Below are 20,793 nucleotides of genomic sequence, written 5' to 3'. Positions count from 1 at the left end.
AGTTCATGTTCTGGAAAAATGATATTTCTTATGAATATGTTAACACATAAAAATTTCATGGTTTAACTCAAAGTGTAAGTATTTTTAGAAAAATGATCATTAAATGTTGTTTTTATGATGGAAAATGATCACTTTCATAAGTTTCACCAAAGTTTGACCTATAACCTATGATTTTGAATACAAACTAAGGTATTTTCAGTTCATATTCTTAAAATTTGACTCGATCCAAGGAAGTGGCAAGTTGAACCAACAAAAACGGAGTTGTAATGAAGAAACTACGACTAAAACAAGATTGGGTATCCGAAGCTAGTTTAGCTACGAAAATATTTGGAGAAAAAGTAAATTAATCATATCTTTTCTAATTAATATGATATTTTATATATAATTACTTATGATTTGATTTTATATATTTCAAGACCACCCGTAAACAACACGAGAAGATTAATCATAAGACCTCATGATTGTACGCAACACGTCATTTGACAACACGGTACTTTATGTACGCAACACGTCATTTGACAACATGGTACCATGGGTCGAGATTAATTCTGATCAATACGAATACGATGGGGTCTTTATTTATTTTATTTAAGCAACTAAATGTGGACCACTAACATCGGACTGCTAACTACGGACTAAGAAAATATTAAAAGTATATATATATGTAACGATTACTTAAAAAGAAAATATGTTGATATATTATATATATGGTTAGGTTCGTGATATCTATCGGAGACCAAGTCGAATTAAATACCTTCAAGGTAAAAGTGAGTTTTATTTTCTCCCTTTTTAATTGCTTTTGCAATATATATTTTTGGGCTGAGAATACATGCGCTGCTTTTATAAATGTTTACAAAATAGACACAAGTACTTAAAAATATATTCTACGTTGAGTTGTACCACTGGCATATTTCCCTGTAGCTTGATAACTTCTATTTACATGGGTATTGTAAACGCGAATCCTGTTGATAGATCTATCGGGCCTGACAACCCCAAATCGGACTGGACGACCAGTATTCAACGGTTGCACAGTACTTCGTTTTGGTGACTACACTTGGTACGGTGTAGTGAGATTTCATAATAAAGGGAATATGCGACGTTGATTAAATGTTAAGTATGGTTACCAAGTGCTCAACCACTTAGAATGCTTTACATACACTTGCGAGTGTATTATGTTTATGATTATGAAATCTTGTGGTCTATTAACATATTGAAATGATTGTTATGATAAACCTATGAACTCACCAATATAACAACCCTCACTTTTCCACATCTAAATTACCTTATTGCCCTTAGGGTTTTGTGTGCTCGTAAACTTTCTTTAACAAAACGTTGATCAAATAGTAAACTTTTAGTCGACACTTCCTGTTAAATAAGGTTTATACGTTTCTGTTCTATTAAAACTACAATTAATAATAAAAATGGATCATAAATTTACTCGACATTTTTATTGAATCTAGAAGACTGGATCACTAGAACTACAAATATATATAATAATCTATATCATAATAATAAAATACAACACATATGCAATAATGCATGGCCTTATTTATATCATTCTTTTGCGTGGAGTGATTATAAGAAATTTGGAAGTCAACATGATCATGCTAAGAAAAGAATATTATACTATCCCTCATTTTTGTGAAGTGGCTATATATACTAACTCTCATATATGCAATTCAATATCACCGAGTTAAAATTCATAAATCACCAAAAATCACAAACTCTCCCCTCTTGTTTGTTCGGCTGAGTTAGCATCCAATTACTTGAAGTTCTCGACCCACAATTTTCCGTATCAAGTAAGCCTTCAAATTCTTGCTTTAATTGTTGATACAAACTTTATTATATCATATTTATGTTGGATCACAGGTCCTTAACAACAACTCAATTTAAGCAAAAATAAAATTAAAAGGCACTCTTTAAGTTTCGTTATGCGAAGTAAAAAAAAAAAAAAAAAAAAAACGAATTGAAACAGGGACTACATTTTTAATCACACAACTACTATTCTATTAAATATCAACCAGGCTATATATAGCCTTAAAGAAACACGTGTAAACATAAAAATAGGAGTACATAAGTTTTAAAGTTGCCTGTTGACTATAAGGTAGTAACTCATATGGATACAAAATTCTTTTATTTAAGCTTGGTACATACATATAGAGTTGTGTACCGATTTTTTTAGGAAAAAAAAAAAAAAAAAAAACTAAAATTTGTTCGTCAAAATATATATATAATTTTTTTTTACTGATATTCAATATTTGAACAAAAATTGCATTGTACTATAACCCATTAATTTTTATAAATATATTATGATGAGTTCTTTCAATAAATAAAAGAGTAAGTAGATACTTTATTTTGGTGTGCAGTATAGTACAGGAAATCCAAAAGAAAAAGTGATGATAAATTTTATGAGTTAAAAAAAAAAAAAAAAAAAAAAAGAGTCCATACATTCGAGCTACCAGTAGGTCTAATTTAATGATTAAAATTTACGCAACTAGTCCCTGAGTTAATTAGTAATTTGCAAACTTGATACATAGTTTTCTATCACAAGTAACACTATAAAAATTACAAATATATTTATTTTAATGATATGGATTAAAATATTAAGATCAAGGAGATATCGAAGTCTCTGTATTACATATCAAGACTAAATTTTATTAAATTTATGGATTTACTTCTTAATTTATGATTGGTGTTACAAAATTTAATAAATTGTTTATAGAAGCAATATAGGTAAAGAAGAAGTGGGAATGGTGGTACTGATTGGGTTCTGTAGTCACAACGCAAAACAAAAATAAACTTGAAAGTTACTATTTCAGTCCTTAAACTATTTAATGGTTTACAATATTATAACCAAGACTTAAACAACATTTCTTTATTATTTCTTTTTGCTGTACGAAATTCATATATAATTTATAGATAATATTTGTATGTATAAAGATAATTTAACGTATAGTATCTATACACCTATAACGTGAAGGTTATAATTAAAGATAACGTACAAAGACTACAAACATCACCGCTACTTGTGGCCTAGGGTGATTCTTGGTACCATTCATGGTAGCAACGAAGTTTGGGCGAGATTGTACAACATCTTTGTTAAAAATTATAACCCGGACATTTTTTTTTTTAAAACTAGAAGCTTACTATAAGTGAAAGCTTTCCATAAATAGTAGGTTTCCAAATATAGAAACTTTTGAGAAATAGTAATTTTTCTCGAAAATGGTCACTGTTAATATAGTTTACTATATTAATAAACAAACTTTATGTCTATTAGACATTAACTAATCGAACATAATATCTCTAGGTTGAGATCTCCGTGTTCAACACTCCGATCATATAACTTGCGTGGAATTTCTTGCTTGCTATTAAGTTGAATTTCATAGCCCCGCTTTTACATTTTTTTATGTTTTTACATTGGGGTGAGACACATGCTTTATTTTAAATGCTTTCACAAGTACAAACTTATTATGCGACCAACATGAGTATTTTATTGTGTTCATTTGAAACATACAAATCCCTGCTTTGTAATATCATTAATTGCTAGATGAATTAAAGTGGCAAACGGAATTATTATAGATAGCGCTATTGGGAGCAACGTCCCGAACCATTGACCTCAGGTCAATTGGTGGTATAATAATGATCTCGACATTTACGTATGTATTGTCTTGGGGTAAAATCGTTTAGTTTTGATATTATACGCTCATGGCATACTTTTGATATACATGATATATCGACTTTACTTAAATCTTGTGATCTAACAACTTACTCAAAATTAAACCTATGTTATTCACTCAACCTTGTGTTGACTTTTTAAGCATGTTTGTCTCAGGTAATTAGAAGCTGTTGATGTGCTGCTTTGATGATGATTGCTTGCTATGCTTGGAGTCTTCATGCATTACTTATCATTCCATTTAAAAACATTTAATGCTTTGTTCATTCAATAATATGTAATGACTATTTATATTCCGCTGCAGAAACTCAATAAAAGTTATATATAACGTCTCATATAGAGTCGTTCTCGTTATACAATTGCTTGATTTGATATAATTAGTCACAAATACCCCCGGCCCTATTTGGGGGTGTGACAGATTGGTATCAGAGCAGGGTTGTTATAGAGAACCAGGATTGCATTTTATGTGTGCCTTATGTGTTAGCTAGGGTGCCTTAGCAATCTTTAGGACTATAGCCTTTCCTGCCTTAGTTTTAATTGCCTATCTCTTATTATCTTGGTATCTGTCATTCATACTTCTACTTCTTGCCTTACGTCTTCCTTAGAACGCTAACCTTATTATGTATTGAAGAAACAATGGCTGGAGGACAACAACCAAATGACAATACCAACTCTTCCAACATTACTCTCACAAGTGAACAATTTCAACAACTCCTTGCTGCCGCTCAAGGCAACAACAATAATCAAAACAACAATAACAGAAGCCGAAACCCTCCGAACTCATGCTCACATAAAGAATTTATGAGTTGTAAACCACCAAGTTATAAAGGAACCGAAGGACCAATTGAACTAAACCGCTGGTTTGAAAAGATGGAATCCGTGTTTCGTTTGTGTAACTGCGGTGAAGCTGACAAGGTCAAGTATGCTACTGGAACTTTATCTGGTGGAGCTTTAACTTGGTGGACTGCATATGCTGGTACAGTTGGATGGACTGCTGCTCTAGCCATACCCTGGGAAACCTTAAAAACCATGCTGGCTGGCAAGTATTGTCCCAGGAATCAAGTCCAAAAATTTGAAGTCGAATTCTGGGAGTTAAGAATGAAAAATCTTGAAGTTGAGGAGTACAACAATCGATTTCTGGAGCTAGCTGCTCTATGCCCTAGTATGGTTACTCCTGAGAGCAAGAAGATTGAAAAGTATATCATCGGTCTTCCTCCTCAGATTCAGGGAAATGTTATATCTGCTGGTAAAGAAACCATTGAGGCTACGATGTTGATGACTCAAAATCTGGTTATGGCTGCAAGGAGAAATGCCAAGGAAAAACAAACCGAAGTAAAGGCTATTGATAACAAAAGAAAGTTTGAGCCTACTCAAGGTTCAGGTCAGAATTCAAACAAGAAGGTTGGTGATACTACAACAGGTGGTTATGCTGGTAAACTTCCCTACTGCTCAAGATGTGAAAAACATCACAATGGAAAGTGTAATATTCAATGTGGAAACTGTAAGAAGATGGGTCACCTGAGTAAAAATTGTAAACTTCCTGCTGTTACGACATATACTCCTGCAACTAAAGACAAGCCCTTTGTTCCTACTTGCTATTCTTATGGTGAAAAAGGACATACAAAACCCAATTGTCCTAAGAAGGAGGATATCACTAAGAATACAGATGCTGGCAAGGCTAAGGGTCGAGCATTCGTCATGACTGCTGAAGAAGCTAGGGACAACGAGGACGTCATCACTGGTACATTTCTTGTCAACAACTGCTATGCTTCTGTTTTATTCGATACTGGTGCTGATAGAAGTTATGTGTCTACTGAATTTTGTGCCTTATTTGACGAGAAACCCCAAACCTTAAACACTAAGTATCTTGTAGAAATGGCCAACGGTAAATTTGTAAAAGTTGACCGGATCTACAAGGAATGTAATCTGACTCTAGCCAATAAAACCTTCAAGGTTGACTTATTGCCTGTTGAACTAGGAAGCTTTGATATAGTCTTAGGGATGGATTGGTTATCCCCGATGAAAGTGGGTATCCAGTGTTTTGATAAGACAATTAATATTCCTCTCGAAACTGGTGAAATTCTTGTTATCCAAGGAGACAAGAGTGGTTCCAAACTTAATCTTATCTCATGCATCAAAACCCGAAAGTACCTTATGAAAGGATGTCAAGCTATTTTGGCTCACATAAAGGAAGTCAAGCCAGATGAACGGCATATTGAAGACGTTCCTGTTGTTAAAGACTTTCCTGAAGTCTTTCCTGATGAACTCCCTGGTCTTCCACCACAAAGACAAGTCGAGTTTCAAATCGATTTGATTCCCGGTGCTGCACCTATTGCAAAGGCACCATACCGGCTAGCTCCATCAGAAATGAAAGAGCTATCTATACAACTACAAGAGCTTCTAGAGAAAGGATTCATTCGTCCCAGCTCATCACCGTGGGGAGCACCTATATTGTTCGTTAAAAAGAAAGATGGTTCAATGAGGATGTGTATCGACTACCGTGAACTAAACAAGTTGACCGTCAAGAATCGTTATCCTCTCCCTAGAATCGATGACTTGTTTGATCAGTTACAAGGATCAAGCATCTATTCCAAGATTGACCTGAGATCTGGATATCATCAACTTAAAGTTAAGGAATCCGATGTTTCCAAGACTGCCTTCCGGACTCGTTACGGACATTACGAATTTTTGGTAATGCCCTTTGGGTTAACTAACGCTCCTGCAGTATTCATGGATCTCATGAACCGTGTATGCAAGCCTTATCTCGATAAGTTTGTGATTGTTTTCATCGACGATATTCTCATCTACTCTAAGAGTGAGAAAGAACACGAACAACACCTCCGACAAATTCTGGAATTATTAAAGAAGGAACAGTTGTATGCTAAATTCTCCAAGTGTGATTTTTGGTTGAAGACTGTTCAGTTTTTGGGACATGTAGTTGACAGTGATGGAATACATGTCGACCCCGCGAAGATCTCGGCTATTCAGAACTGGGAAACACCTAAGAACGCGAAACACATTCGTCAGTTCTTAGGACTTGCCGGTTACTATCGGAGATTTATCAAAGATTTCTCCATTCTTGCCAAACCACTCACCAAGTTGACTCATAAGGATAAGAAGTTTGAATGGTCTGGTGAACAGGAATCCGCGTTTCAGACCCTGAAAGAAAAGTTGACTACCGCTCCAATCTTATCACTACCCGACGGAACTGAAGACTTTGTAGTCTATTGTGATGCTTCAAACCAAGGTTTTGGTTGTGTGTTAATGCAACGCCAGAAAGTCATTGCATATGCATCCATACAATTAAAGAAGCATGAGAAGAACTATACTACCCACGACTTGGAACTAGGAGCTGTAGTATTCGCATTAAAGATATGGCGACACTATCTTTATGGAATAAAATTCACCATATTCACCGATCATAAGAGTCTCCAGCACATCTTTGACCAAAAGCAACTAAACATGAGACAAAGACGTTGGGTCGAATTACTAAATGACTACAACTGTGAACTCAAGTACCATCCTGGTAAGGCAAATGTTGTTGCTGATGCACTCAGTCGAAAGGATCGAGTCAAGCCTATCCGAGTGCGAGCTTTGAATATGATCATTCAAACAAATCTGACAGCTAAAATTCGGGAAGCACAACTAGAAGCTATGAAGCAAGAAAATATCGGACATGAAGGACCTTCAGGATTTGAAAACCAATTACAAATCAAGGAGAACGGAACACGATATTACAACAACCGTATCTGGGTTCCTCAATTCGGAAATCTGCGAAAGCTAGTCTTGGATGAAGCACATAAGACTAGATATTCTATTCACCCAGGCTCCAGTAAGATGTATCACGATGTGAAAGAATTTTATTGGTGGCCTAATCTGAAATCTGATATTGCTGAATATGTGAGCAAGTGTCTTACTTGTTTAAAAGTTAAGGCCGAGCATCAGAAGCCGTCTGGTTTACTGCAACAACCGGATATTCCACAGTAGAAGTGGGAATGTATTGCTATGGACTTTATTACTAAATTGCCCAAGACTTCTAGTGGCAATGATACTATATAGGTCATAGTAGATCGTCTTACTAAATCTGCTCATTTCTTACCGATCAAGGAGACCGACAAGATGGAGAGATTGTCACAACTGTATATCAAAGAAATTGTCTCTCGTCATGGTGTTCCTATATCAATCATATCCGATCGCGACAGTAGATTCACTTCCAGATTATGGAAATTCTTACAAACTGCTCTTGGAACTCAACTTGACATGAGTACTGCTTATCATCCGCAAACCGATGGTCAAAGTGAACGAACCATTCAAACATTGGAAGATATGCTTCGCGCTTGTGTTATCGACTTCGGCAAAGGCTGGGATAGACATTTGCCTTTGGTTGAATTCTCTTACAATAATAGTTACCACTCAAGTATTCAGGTTGCACCTTTTGAGGCCTTATACGGACGAAAATGTAGATCTCCACTGTGCTGGGACGAATTAGAGGACAGACAATTGACTGGTCCTGAAATCATTCACGAAACAACCGAAAAGATCGTTCAAATTAAAGAACGGTTAGAAACTGCCCGCAGCCGACAGAAGAGCTATGCTAATAAACGTCGGAAAGATTTGGAATTCCAAGTTGGTGATAAAGTTATGTTGAAAGTATCCCCTTGGAAAGGCGTCGTTCGTTTTGGGAAACGAAGCAAACTAAGTCCGCGTTTTGTTGGACCCTTCAAGATTACTGAAAGGATCGGACCCGTGGCATATCGATTAGAATTACCTGCTGAACTAAGCAGCGTACACGATGTATTTCATGTCTCGAATCTTAAAAAGTGTCTCGCTGACGACACTCTCGTTATCCCATTGGATGACATTCGCATTGATGATAAAATGCATTTCATAGAAGAACCAATGGAAGTCGTGGACCAAACTGAAAAACGCTTGAAACAAAGCACTATTCCTATTGTTAAGATCCGTTGGAATTCACGAAGAGGCCCCGAGTATACCTGGGAACGTGAAGACCAGATGAGGCAGAAATATCCCCATCTCTTCTCAACCGCTGATGCATCCGAGAAGACTACCTAAAACTTCGGGACGAAGTTTTTATTAACGGGGAGGTACTATAACAACCCTCACTTTTCCACATCTAAATTACCTTATTGCCCTTAGGGTTTTATGTGCTCGTAAACTTTCTTTAACAAAACGTTGATCAAATAGTAAACTTTTAGTCGACACTTCCTGTTAAATAAGGTTTATACGTTTCTGTTCTATTAAAACTACAATTAATAATAAAAATGGATCATAAATTTACTCGACATTTTTATTGAATCTAGAAGACTGGATCACTAGAACTACAAATATATATAATAATCTATATCATAATAATAAAATACAACACATATGCAATAATGCATGGCCTTATTTATATCATTCTTTTGCGTGGAGTGATTATAAGAAATTTGGAAGTCAACATGATCATGCTAAGAAAAGAATATTATACTATCCCTCATTTTTGTGAAGTGGCTATATATACTAACTCTCATATATGCAATTCAATATCACCGAGTTAAAATTCATAAATCACCAAAAATCACAAACTCTCCCCTCTTGTTTGTTCGGCTGAGTTAGCATCCAATTACTTGAAGTTCTCGACCCACAATTTTCCGTATCAAGTAAGCCTTCAAATTCTTGCTTTAATTGTTGATACAAACTTTATTATATCATATTTATGTTGGATCACAGGTCCTTAACAACAACTCAATTTAAGCAAAAATAAAATTAAAAGGCACTCTTTAAGTTTCGTTATGCGAAGTAAAAAAAAAAAAAAAAAAAAAAAAACGAATTGAAACAGGGACTACATTTTTAATCACACAACTACTATTCTATTAAATATCAACCAGGCTATATATAGCCTTAAAGAAACACGTGTAAACATAAAAATAGGAGTACATAAGTTTTAAAGTTGCCTGTTGACTATAAGGTAGTAACTCATATGGATACAAAATTCTTTTATTTAAGCTTGGTACATACATATAGAGTTGTGTACCGATTTTTTTAGGAAAAAAAAAAAAAAAAAAAAAAACTAAAATTTGTTCGTCAAAATATATATATAATTTTTTTTACTGATATTCAATATTTGAACAAAAATTGCATTGTACTATAACCCATTAATTTTTATAAATATATTATGATGAGTTCTTTCAATAAATAAAAGAGTAAGTAGATACTTTATTTTGGTGTGCAGTATAGTACAGGAAATCCAAAAGAAAAAGTGATGATAAATTTTATGAGTTAAAAAAAAAAAAAAAAAAAAAGAGTCCATACATTCGAGCTACCAGTAGGTCTAATTTAATGATTAAAATTTACGCAACTAGTCCCTGAGTTAATTAGTAATTTGCAAACTTGATACATAGTTTTCTATCACAAGTAACACTATAAAAATTACAAATATATTTATTTTAATGATATGGATTAAAATATTAAGATCAAGGAGATATCGAAGTCTCTGTATTACATATCAAGACTAAATTTTATTAAATTTATGGATTTACTTCTTAATTTATGATTGGTGTTACAAAATTTAATAAATTGTTTATAGAAGCAATATAGGTAAAGAAGAAGTGGGAATGGTGGTACTGATTGGGTTCTGTAGTCACAACGCAAAACAAAAATAAACTTGAAAGTTACTATTTCAGTCCTTAAACTATTTAATGGTTTACAATATTATAACCAAGACTTAAACAACATTTCTTTATTATTTCTTTTTGCTGTACGAAATTCATATATAATTTATAGATAATATTTGTATGTATAAAGATAATTTAACGTATAGTATCTATACACCTATAACGTGAAGGTTATAATTAAAGATAACGTACAAAGACTACAAACATCACCGCTACTTGTGGCCTAGGGTGATTCTTGGTACCATTCATGGTAGCAACGAAGTTTGGGCGAGATTGTACAACATCTTTGTTAAAAATTATAACCCGGACATTTTTTTTTTAAAACTAGAAGCTTACTATAAGTGAAAGCTTTCCATAAATAGTAGGTTTTCAAATATAGAAACTTTTGAGAAATAGTATTTTTTCTCGAAAATGGTCACTGTTAATATAGTTTACTATATTAATAAACAAACTTTATGTCTGTAGCGACCCCGACAAATCGTCAAATGACGGCGTCGGCTACGTGGGTCCCATTACCTGATTATAAGTCTTTAAGATAACGTTTGACCAAAATATGTCGCCTTCATTTCAAAATAAAGATTGTTTCAAAGTTTACAAGAATTGTTCAACCAAAAGTTAAGTTACAACGTTATAGATACGATTGAAATCTAGGCGACACGGTTTAAAGTAAAGTCAAAAGACGCTCCATGAAATGCATGTATACTCGACATCGGATGCAAGTATCAAATAGTAAGCGGAAGCATGTTTCACATATCGTGCAAGACCTGAGAAAAACATAGAAATCTGTCAACGAAAACGTTGGTGAAATCATAGGTTTAAGTAAGTAAGTACAAGTGAACCACAAGATTTGCATCAATGAAATAATAGTAATACATTCCAAAAGTTTGTTTCACGAGCACCCAATTATCAAAGCTTAACATTCCTTCCATTGTATACCCCATCACTTAGTGCTAGAACAAACACTGATTCTCGAAAATATATTTCATCCGTAGACGGTAGCGAACCGTCAAAGATGAGGGTTGTCAACCCATATGGCCATATAACATAAGTTCTCGCTTACACCCGGCAAGTGTAACTAATGATAATCGAATTGAGGATTTTTGTTCTAAACTCGTATGTAGAATGTTTGTTTTCCCGTTCTTGTGTTCACTTAGTTCAAAAGAATCGTTTATGTTTTCTCATCCCAATATAAGTTAAAAAAGAGTAAAAGTGGGACTATGATCTCACCTTTGATTGCACGAGTATAAATGTACTTCACAAAGTAAACGTGTGCATGAATGTTGCTTAGCCTTGACCTAAACAAATAAGTTGTATCAATTAACCGGTTACGACACAAGGTCGGGTGAAATGTGTTCAATTAGTCCTATGGCTCAATACGACTTGAATAGTATAGCATGTGAATCACGTTGTCAAGTTTCATGCAAGAATCACGTACAAAAGCAGGTTAGAACGATTGTATAAAAGTTTGGTTAAGTTTGACTAAAAGTCAAACTTTGGTCGGTCAAAGTCAACGAAAGTCAACACGTTCGGGTCGGGTTCCGAACTATTTTTCTGAGATTTTTATTCATATATAAGCATGTTAGAACAAGTCTCATATGAATCGGAAGTCTAAAACATGGCAAACATTTCACGTGAAACGGACATTGGAGACAGAAGCTGGGCACGGCTTATGCCGCGCCGCGGCCAGGCCTGTCGCGCCGCGACAATGGCCGTGGCCTGGTCCCAGGCCTGTTTCACTTGTTCAAGACTTGGTCAATTTTCAAACAAACGCAAAACTCAAACCGTAAACAACTAGAAGACGTATCTTATACCGTTGGAAAGCTCTTTTGACAAGGAACACAACTAAACATGTTTCACCAAACAAAAACATCATTTATAATAGCCGAAAACTCATCAAGTGAACATTTAAAGTCCATTTTCAAAGTTTCAAGTTCGTAAAACGTATTTTATGATTCGGGAATCCAATTTACACATACGATATGCCGTTTCGAAGGTAATTAAGCATACATTGCATCTAAACACTTACTAACAACATTAACAAGTATTCAACGCATCAAAAGTTCGTTTCAAAGTCTATCAAACCCTAGTCAAACATCACAAAATCCTTAATCGGGTTTTTGAAGTTTTCTTAATCAACCTACGCATCAAAACGAAGCTAGTGATACTAGTAACACAATTAAAACATGAACTTGAACAATCAAACAACATTTAATCTTCCAAAATGCAAGATTAAGCAAACCCATTTCAAATGTTCAAACTAGTTACTCAAAAAAACAAATCGAGCAAGTAAATCATATATTCATGCTAGACACGAGCCATAGACACTAACTAACACAATTTCAAGTCAAAAACACGAATTTATAGAAATCTAGAGTTTTTAGAAAGTTACCCAAACTCGATGAAATTGGTACCAAAATGTAGAGGATGAAAAGAGGATCACGAAAATGTAATTTGTTTTGAAGTTTGCTTCCAATCCCGAATTTAGATGATGATTTTATGAAGTTGGGGTTTGTGTGTGTGTTCTTGCTAGAGAGGAAGAGAGAGAGAGGGAGATGGTTGAATGGAGGTGATTGGGGTGGACTAGTTGACCTAGTCAACTAGTTTGCCCCGTGTCAATTTTAGTCCCTCGAGTTTAGAAGCGGGTGCGGGATTTAACCGATCGAATATTTTAAATTACACGAGAGTACGGGAGACGTTATCTTCCAACAACGAGAATATTTAAAATGTTACATAACAAAGGATACGAATCTAGATACGAAGGGTATTATTTAAAAAGAAAAAGACGGGCGTTAAAATAATTTAACGGAAAAATGCGGGATGTTACATTATCCACACCTCAAAAGAAATTTCGTCCCGAAATTTAGTTGGAAGTAGTAGTCGATATCTCTTACTCGAGACTTTACGTTGTCAATGCTATGAATAAGTGAAAGTACGTTCTTGAGGGTTCTCATGAATTTGGATAGTCAGGGTTTTACGTTGCATTAAGGTTCGGTTTTTACGATCCCTGGTTTCAACTGGTTTTCCTATGAAGAGAAGTTTGTCATCGATAGTTGATGTATCCAGCAGGATTGCACGTTCCTGTTCTGCAGGACACGTTTCTAAGTTTGTTACACGAAATGTAGGGTAAACGGAAACTTAATTGAGTCGGAAGTTCTAAACGGTAGGGAGCGGTTCCAATACGCCCCAAGGTTTCAAAAGGGTTAACATGTCGCGGGTTTAACTTTCCCTGATTCCCGAAACGGATTACACCCTTCCAAGGTGCGGGTTCTCAATATTACACGGTTACACACTGGGATTTGTGAGGTTCTCCTCTAAGTTTGGTATAACTCTTCTGGCGACAATGGGTTGTCTCGAGCCCTTCTCGGACTTGAACGAACTCAATTGTTGTTTCTTGATGGAGTTCAGATTTCGGTGGTTGATGCTTTGGTTAAATGAACAGGGGTATGACATTAGCGGTCATATAAGGTTTCGAAAAGTGCGCGTGGACACACGAGTGGTAACTACTGTTGTAAGAGTGATCTACTAAAGGTGACAATACGAGTTTGTGAGATGTCTTTCCAAGACGTAAATCGTTTGTTTGCTCGGTTCGTCAGTTTGTGGGTGGTACGCGGTACTCATGTCTAAGCGGGTTCCCAAGGTTTCTTGTAAAACTAGAAGTGAAACGAGTATTTCGATACAGAATAATTGACAAAGATACACCGTGTTGGAATAGAATCTCTTAAGATACGTTTGAACAAGTTAGTTAGGGTTCGAAAAATGTTCGTTAGGACTATTCACCCTCGTGGCGAATACTTATGTAATATGAGGAGTTTCTCTATCCATGGAGAAATGTTACAAGGAGTTTCTTTAAACGGAAATGCGAACGGTAAGGATAGTAGTGAAATGAGGACTTAGAATAGGATGAGTTTACATCTCGAGGTTGCTATAACGTGCCTCTAGTTGTCAAAAGTTGAAGTCTGAAAGAGAAACGAGGTAGTACACGTAGTTGTATAGTTCGGGGTTGAATAATAGTTGACCGATTATCAGAAACACAAGGGCGTTAAGTCAAAGAAGAGTGAAGTATCGTTGGATTGTGTGTTATCTTAATTTCCAGTAATATCAGACGGTAACGGTGAAATAACAGAGGTATGTAGTGTGGTACGTGATGACAAGAATATTGATCGGATCCACAATTTAGTATTCGAATTCTTCATGCAAAATAACGAATTTCCGTCCCGTTGATTTCGAGTCGAGGGAGTATGCCTTTCGGCGTCCAAGTAGAAATATTTCCATATTTGAGTCCCATCTGGTGTTGTACGAATTTAGCTAGAAATGTTGGTGTGAAGAATCACGCTCAAGGTTCGATCGCGGAGAGATTAAAGTCGTGTAATACGAGAAAAGTCAGAAATGAATCTTCGGTAACAACCGGTGAGATCTAAGATTTTTTTTTTTTTACGAATACAAGTCTGAGTTGGGAGAGTTTCCTGATTACATGTGGCTTGATTTCGAGATTGATTGTAATGCCTTGACCATTAACTTCATGGTCTAGAAAATTGGACTTCGTTCAACAGAAATTCTCACTCGGAGAATTTGGTATAAAGTTGCTCTTTTCTCAAAAGTTCGAGCGTAAGATGGTGATGTTGTTCGTTTTCCTTCTTTACTTAAATAAGTTAAGATGTCATCTATAAATACGATAACAGATTAGTCTATATGAATTTGCATACGCGGTTCAAGAGGTTTATGGATACGGGCGAGCCCTAAATAAATCAAGCGGTACTAAGAGAGATTTACAACTAACGTTGTGAGTTCGGAAAGTGGCTTAGGAGACATCATCTCACTTAACCCCCAATTGATGATAACCGGAACGGAGGTCGATTTGGAACATACGGGATTCGTGCAAATAATCATGAGGTCATGGATGCGAGGGAGAGGGTATCGGTTTCCAACCGAAAATTACTCAATTCACAATAATCTATACAAGATGATGGGGAAACACATTTTTTTTTTTTTTTTTTTTTTTTTTTTTACGAATAGGTTCCGAGCTCCCTAGTTCTATAGGTGTCAAGTCAAAAGTCTTAACGTATTTCCTCCAGTAAAATTTATAGGCACACAATATTTTTCCGTCGGTCACTTAAATCGTCTAAGTAGTATCTGGGGGAAAGAGGTGGAATATAAAGAGCATGAGTCAAATCCTTGGTTATAAAACGTCTAGCGGTAATCGAATCGAACAAGTATGAAATATACGGTTTGTTGTGAAGAAACGTACCCGTTACTAGTCCATCGTCGTTCCGGGCATCCGTGGTGTCGATGTCGAAGGTTCAACGGCGTGCGTTGGGGTTGATTTTCTTATTTGGGCACACATTCCTAAAATGACCCAGTTGGCCACATTCGAAGCAAGCACCCGTTCTGTGTGCGTTGGGCATCTTTCGAGCGACGGGTCCTTGGCGCCGGTGGCGAAACCTGCCACATCCTTCAAAGTGATGCTTGTGGCATTCGTTACAAAAAGGTAGTTTTCCGGCATAGCCTTTCTTGTCGTTGGAGATAAAAGGCTTCTTGGCGGGGTTGTTGTTATTGTTGTGGTTGCTTGATTGAGAGGCTTCCCATGTTCTTTTGTTGTTACTCGGGTGGTTCTCGACCATTGGTGCCGGTGCTTCCATTTCATTCACCGTTTCTAAGGCTTGGCGGGCCATTGTTAAAGCCTCTTGTAGGTTAGTGGGTTGAGATGTCATTACCTTGTGTTGAATGCTCTTAGGGAGGCCATCCATGTAAAGTTCGACTCTTAGGGATTCGGGAGTCATGAGAATTGGACACATCGAGACTAGTTAGGTAAACCGTTGATTATAAGCCTTGAGGTCATTTCCGGCCGTTTTTAAATTCCTTAGACCCTGTTCGAGCCTTCGAGTCTCGTCGCGCGGGAAGTATTCGGTGATCATTCTTTCTCTTAATTCGGTCCAAGAGAGTGTGTGGGCTTAATCGCTTCCCACTAATTGTACATACGTGTTCCACCATGAGAGAGCAATACCGGTGAAAGTGAGGGTGGAAAACTTGACCTTATCTTGGTCTCGACAACCGCTTGTGTTAAAAACGGTCTCCATTTGTTCAAACCATCGGGTGAGAGTAACCGGTCCCCCGGTTCCATCGAAAGTGGGAGGATTGTACTTCATGAAGTTCTTGTAGGAGCAACCTTCGATTAAATTACCGGCTCCATGATTGTTGTTGTTAGAAAAGTGATCGGCCACGGCCGTACCCACGGCGGTGGTTATCATTCGTTGAAGAGCTTGTTCTAGAGTTTCGAGAGGAGTATTGTGTTAACCTTGGTGAGCCATTGTTCCTTCATGAGACAAGAATATCGTTGGTTAGTATTTTCAACAATACTAACCGTGGCATGGAATAAGGATAGAGAGAAAATTTTCCTTGACTCGCCTTAAATTCTCTATGTCATAATGTCGGAACGTCCATGTGAATCACCGTAATATAATCCCGGAAATTATATTACCCTGATTCTCATGTGCATTTAACATTACTTCATAAAGTCAAGGTGGGGCACCAACAAAATTTATCAACGTAAGATCAAGATCGAATACGAGTTAGATATGATAGAAGAGTTCGAGTATAAATGCACAATTAGTCAAATAATTCCTACTTCAGTCTATATGCCGGTTGTAGTCTAGATTCACCTATGTACCCTATGACTCGGGGTGAACACAAATGAACTCTAAATCCCTACAACCAAGGCTCTGATACCACCTGTAGCGACCCCGACAAATCGTCAAATGACGGCGTCGGCTACGTGGGTCCCATTACCTGATTATAAGTCTTTAAGATAACGTTTGACCAAAATATGTCGCCTTCATTTCAAAATAAAGATTGTTTCAAAGTTTACAAGAATTGTTCAACCAAAAGTTAAGTTACAACGTTATAGATACGATTGAAATCTAGGCGACACGGTTTAAAGTAAAGTCAAAAGACGCTCCATGAAATGCATGTATACTCGACATCGGATGCAAGTATCAAATAGTAAGCGGAAGCATGTTTCACATATCGTGCAAGACCTGAGAAAAACATAGAAATCTGTCAACGAAAACGTTGGTGAAATCATAGGTTTAAGTAAGTAAGTAAGTACAAGTGAACCACAAGATTTGCATCAATGAAATAATAGTAATACATTCCAAAAGTTTGTTTCACGAGCACCCAATTATCAAAGCTTAACATTCCTTCCATTGTATACCCCATCACTTAGTGCTAGAACAAACACTGATTCTCGAAAATATATTTCATCCGTAGACGGTAGCGAACCGTCAAAGATGAGGGTTGTCAACCCATATGGCCATATAACATAAGTTCTCGCTTACACCCGGCAAGTGTAACTAATGATAATCGAATTGAGGATTTTTGTTCTAAACTCGTATGTAGAATGTTTGTTTTCCCGTTCTTGTGTTCACTTAGTTCAAAAGAATCGTTTATGTTTTCTCATCCCAATATAAGTTCAAAAAGAGTAAAAGTGGGACTATGATCTCACCTTTGATTGCACGAGTATAAATGTACTTCACAAAGTAAACGTGTGCATGAATGTTGCTTAGCCTTGACCTAAACAAATAAGTTGTATCAATTAACCGGTTACGACACAAGGTCGGGTGAAATGTGTTCAATTAGTCCTATGGCTCAATACGACTTGAATAGTATAGCATGTGAATCACGTTGTCAAGTTTCATGCAAGAATCACGTACAAAAGCAGGTTAGAACGATTGTATAAAAGTTTGGTTAAGTTTGACTAAAAGTCAAACTTTGGTCGGTCAAAGTCAACGAAAGTCAACACGTTCGGGTCGGGTTCCGAACTATTTTTCTGAGATTTTTATTCATATATAAGCATGTTAGAACAAGTCTCATATGAATCGGAAGTCTAAAACATGGCAAACATTTCACGTGAAACGGACATTGGAGACAGAAGCTGGGCACGGCTTATGCCGCGCCGCGGCCAGGCCTGTCGCGCCGCGACAATGGCCGTGGCCTGGTCCCAGGCCTGTTTCACTTGTTCAAGACTTGGTCAATTTTCAAACAAACGCAAAACTCAAACCGTAAACAACTAGAAGACGTATCTTATACCGTTGGAAAGCTCTTTTGACAAGGAACACAACTAAACATGTTTCACCAAACAAAAACATCATTTATAATAGCCGAAAACTCATCAAGTGAACATTTAAAGTCCATTTTCAAAGTTTCAAGTTCGTAAAACGTATTTTATGATTCGGGAATCCAATTTACACATACGATATGCCGTTTCGAAGGTAATTAAGCATACATTGCATCTAAACACTTACTAACAACATTAACAAGTATTCAACGCATCAAAAGTTCGTTTCAAAGTCTATCAAACCCTAGTCAAACATCACAAAATCCTTAATCGGGTTTTTGAAGTTTTCTTAATCAACCTACGCATCAAAACGAAGCTAGTGATACTAGTAACACAATTAAAACATGAACTTGAACAATCAAACAACATTTAATCTTCCAAAATGCAAGATTAAGCAAACCCATTTCAAATGTTCAAACTAGTTACTCAAAACAACAAATCGAGCAAGTAAATCATATATTCATGCTAGACACGAGCCATAGACACTAACTAACACAATTTCAAGTCAAAAACACGAATTTATAGAAATCTAGAGTTTTTAGAAAGTTACCCAAACTCGATGAAATTGGTACCAAAATGTAGAGGATGAAGAGAGGATCACGAAAATGTAATTTGTTTTGAAGTTTGCTTCCAATCCCGAATTTAGATGATGATTTTATGAAGTTGGGGTTTGTGTGTGTGTTCTTGCTAGAGAGGAAGAGAGAGAGAGGGAGATGGTTGAATGGAGGTGATTGGGGTGGACTAGTTGACCTAGTCAACTAGTTTGCCCCGTGTCAATTTTAGTCCCTCGAGTTTAGAAGCGGGTGCGGGATTTAACCGATCGAATATTTTAAATTACACGAGAGTACGGGAGACGTTATCTTCCAACAACGAGAATATTTAAAATGTTACATAACAAAGGATACGAATCTAGATACGAAGGGTATTATTTAAAAAGAAAAAGACGGGCGTTAAAATAATTTAACGGAAAAATGCGGGATGTTACAATGTCTATTAGACATTAACTAATCGAACATAATATCTCTAGGTTGAGATCTCCGTGTTCAACACTCCGATCATATAACTTGCGTGGAATTTCTTGCTTGCTATTAAGGTGAATTTCATAGCCCCGCTTTTACATTTTTTTATGTTTTTACATTGGGGTGAGACACATGCTTTATTTTAAATGCTTTCACAAGTACAAACTTATTATGCGGCCAACATGAGTATTTTATTGTGTTCATTTGAAACATACAAATCCCTGCTTTGTAATATCATTAATTGCTAGATGAATTAAAGTGGCAAACGGAATTATTATAGATAGCGCTATTGGGAGCAACGTCACGAACCATTGACCTCAGGTCAATTGGTGGTATAATAATGATCTCGACATTTACGTATGTATTGTCTCGGGGTAAAATCGTTTAGTTTTGATATTATACGCTCATGGCATACTTTTGATATACATGATATATCGACTTTACTTAAATCTTGTGATCTAACAACTTACTCAAAATTAAACCTATGTTATTCACTAAACCTTGTGTTGACTTTTTAAGCATGTTTGTCTCAGGTAATTAGAAGCTGTTGATGTGCTGCTTTGATGATGATTGCTTGCTATGCTTGGAGTCTTCATGCATTACTTATCATTCCATTTAAAAACATTTAATGCTTTGTTCATTCAATAATATGTAATGACTATTTATATTCCGCTGCAGAAACTCAATAAAAGTTATATATAACGTCTCATATAGAGTCGTTCTCGTTATACAATTGCTTGATTTGATATAATTAGTCACAAATACCCCCGACCCTATTTGGGGGTGTGACAACCAACCTTTTGGTTAATACTTTAAAGCATGTTTATTCTCAGGTACGAATTAAGTCTTCCGCTGTGCATTTGCTCAATATAAGGACATTACTTGGAGCCGATCATCGCAATGGGACCAAATGTTGATGACTTCGTCCAGGTGGATTAGGACGGGTCCTTTCAGTTGGTATCATAGCGGTGGTTATAGCGAACCAGGTCTTGCATTAGTGTGTCTAACTAGTAGTTGTTAGGATGCATTAATGAGTCTGGACTTCGACCGTGTCTACATGTCAAAAGTTTTACTTATCATTTCTAGTCGGAAATCATCTGCTTATCATCCTTAGGAAATTACCTGCTTATCATTCATAAGTCTAGACACATTTTACTGCATTTACTGCATTGATAGTGTATAGACGAATTCTTATCTTAGCATATCTGTTATTGCGAACTTTGACTGATATCTTTTCAAAGATTCTCCGTAATTTACGGGATTTTGGTATAATATATAGATATGTAAATTATGTATTGAAGAGTACCAAATCTAACT

The sequence above is a fragment of the Rutidosis leptorrhynchoides genome, chromosome 5 (genome assembly GCF_046630445.1).
Source record: "Rutidosis leptorrhynchoides isolate AG116_Rl617_1_P2 chromosome 5, CSIRO_AGI_Rlap_v1, whole genome shotgun sequence".
Classification (NCBI taxonomy): Eukaryota; Viridiplantae; Streptophyta; class Magnoliopsida; order Asterales; family Asteraceae; genus Rutidosis; species Rutidosis leptorrhynchoides.
This window is presented reverse-complemented; position numbering follows the sequence as displayed.